Source organism: Myotis lucifugus, unplaced genomic scaffold, assembly GCF_000147115.1.
Source record: "Myotis lucifugus unplaced genomic scaffold, Myoluc2.0 scaffold_75, whole genome shotgun sequence".
In the NCBI taxonomy this organism is placed as follows: Eukaryota; Metazoa; Chordata; class Mammalia; order Chiroptera; family Vespertilionidae; genus Myotis; species Myotis lucifugus.
The window spans coordinates 4,970,356-4,973,495 of NW_005871123.1; positions in this window are offsets into that span (position 1 = coordinate 4,970,356).

The following is a 3,140-nucleotide window of genomic DNA, read 5'->3' on the forward strand; positions in this document are numbered from 1 at the left end:
AAGCAATAAAGGCCTAAATCAAGATACATCTCAAATAAACAACTTAAATTTACATGTGAGGAAGCAAACAAAATGTAAAAACAAAGCCTAAAATTAGTAGAAGAAAGGAAATAACAAAAATCACAGTGCAAATAAATAAAATAGAAACTAAAAAGAAAATAGAAAGATTGAGGAAACTGAGAGCAAGCTTTCTGAAAAGATAAACAAATTTGACAATTATTTTTTTAAATAAATTTTTATTTATTTCTGAGAGGAAGGGAAATGGAGATAAAAACATCAATGATAAAAGAGAATCAATGATTGACTACTAATACCTTCTGTATACTCCTCACTAGGGATCAAGCCTCTGACGTAGGCATGTGCTCTGGGGGGGAATTGAACTGTGACCTCCTGGATCATAGGTCAACACTCAACCACTGAGCAACACCAGTCAGGCAACAATTTTTTAGCTAGACTCACCAAGCAAAATAGAGAGAACTCAAATAAATAAAACCAGAAGTCAAAGAGATGTTAAAACTGATACCATGGAAAAACAAAGGATCTTAAAAGACTACTATGAATAATCCTATCTAATAAAAGAGTAATATGCAAATTAGTCATCACTCCGTCACTCCATCACAAAGATGGTGGCGCCCAGTCTCCTCAGCCCCACCACTGAAGTGTCCAGGCCTGTTGGCCAGGCAGGTGGCAGGGAAGGCGGGGCAGGGGGGCCGAGGGGCGGAGCAGGCAATCAGAGGGGGCTGGGGATACCTTGCCCAGGCCTGCAGCCGGCGATAGGAGTGAACTACAGAGGAAACACCTTTTCTGACGGCTCATTGGCTAAGCTCCCTGTATGCCACTGGTAATATTCTTAGTAACTTGGGTAACAAGAATCCAAAAAGGTGATCTAGGGTTTTTCCACCACACTCCTGGAGAAAAAAATGAAGGTCCACTGCTGGAGGGTTAAGAAATGTCATATCCTGCCCTAGCTGGTTTGGCTCAGTGCATAATGCCTCAGCCTGCCCACCGCAAGGTCTGGGTTCAATTCTGACCAAGGGCATGTACCTAGGTTGCAGGCTCCTCCCTGGCCGGGGCCCAGGTCAGGGCTCATGCAGGAGACAACCAATCAAAGTGTTCCTCTCATTTTGATGTTTCTCTCTGTCTTTCCCTTTCTCTTCCACATTCTTTAAAAATCAATGGAAACATATCCTGCTGCAGCAGTGGGGTGATGGGGCTGGTGCCTTCCCCTGATCAGCCCGGTCACCTCCCACAAAGGGAGACCAGACTGTGGCTTAGGCCCACTCCCCAAGGGGAGCAGGAAGTGGACCTAAGCCATCCGTGGGACATCCCCTGAGGGCTCCCAGTATGTGAGAGGGGGCAGGCTGGGCTGAGGGACACCCCTCCCAGGGCATTGAATTTCATGCACTGGGCCCCTAGTCATGTATAAAAAAATTGAATAATCTCAAAGAAATGGATACATTTCTAGAAACATACAACCTAAAGATTGAATCATGAAGAAAGAGAAGTTATGAATAGACTAGTTATTAATAAAAAGATTAAATCACTAATCAAAAATCTCTCAACAAACAAAAGTCCAAGACCTGATAGCTTTACTGATGAATTTTGAGTTTCTAAGGGGAAGGCAAGGCTGGGCAGCTTAAACAATTTAGAATTGGCTAATTTAAATAATTTTATAGGTCTTTGGACTATATGTATAGTCTCTGGTCCTTAAAATAAGGGAATTTTTGCCTCCTGGGGTTTATGGGCCAGACAATAGGTTTACAGTTAAAATACAAAAAATATATATATAATAATTAGTAAATAATAATACAAGAATAATCTGTTTTTGTGAACTTACAACTGTAAGCCTACTTTTGTCTACCATGTATATACAATATACCATATAACATAGGCCAAAAGAGGGTCAGGGTGATTGGGACATAAATACTCCTTCTCTATTTTCCCCACTCTCAGTATCAGACATGTGGACCAAAAAGGGGTTCTATGGAAAGTAACCTTACAGGGAGATCTGATCATAAATTCCTAACTGGGCAGGTTTTGGTGGGTAGTCCAACCCAAGCATATAACTTCTTTAGTAAAAGGTTTATCTTTGCCTTAAATAAGCCCTGCCAATTTGTGTGAGTGAGTGTGTGTGTGTGTGTGTGTGTGTGTGTGTGTGTGAACACACATTTGAAATAATCATAACCATTCCCAAGAGAGCACACAATGTTGTCAACTATCCTATAATCCAACCTTGCCTTGTTTTCTGTCACCTTCGTGTCATTATCCTTAGGTTCCCTGCTTAAATTTCAAATACATAAAATAAACTGCATGACTGTCATTCTCAAGAGCTTTGGAGATCTTGTTTCCTGCCAACTGTCATCAATTGGGTTCCATAAAATTTTATAAAAATACTTTATAGGTTTGGATGTTTCTTACGTCAATAGAAATCAAGAGAAAACTCCAAAACTTTGCTATCTTCTAGAAAAATCCACATTTTATCTACATTAAATTCACTAGGATCAATATAATTATTTTTATCTAGTTTATGTCTTGCATCAAAAAGATTAAAGAAACTCTGGGTTTTCATCTTTTTAATTACCATGTACAATTGAGGGCTGTTTCATCTCCCAGCCTTCATAGAACTAGGCTGAGAGGTAGAGTAGACAAACCTCATCTTTATCTTTGCTGCTTCCAGATGATTCTTCCATCATTATTCCTAATCCTATTCTGTGCCTTATCTTGTTAGAGCACCACCTCTGCTCATTTCTCTTATCTACTAACCTTATAAAAAACAAAACAAAACAAAAAAACACAAAAAATAAATATTCCTTCAATTTTCTTGCTCCTAGTTTACTACCACTCCTTAACATAGGCAGGTAACAATCCCAGGTGATTTCAATATCTGACCTCAAATTTCTGGTACCTCCTGTCTAGTGACTACCCTACACCTTACCTCAGGCACTCACTCTCAGGATCACATTGTAAAATATATCTGTAGCAACAGCTGCCAAGTTCCATAATTCACAATTTCAAATACCCAACTTTCTTTTTTTTTTAAAAAAAACTTTTATTGTTGAAAGTATATGTCCTTCTTTTTTTCCCCCATTGATCCTTTACAGCCTTCAGCCACCCCACGCCTCCACCACCCTATTGTCTGT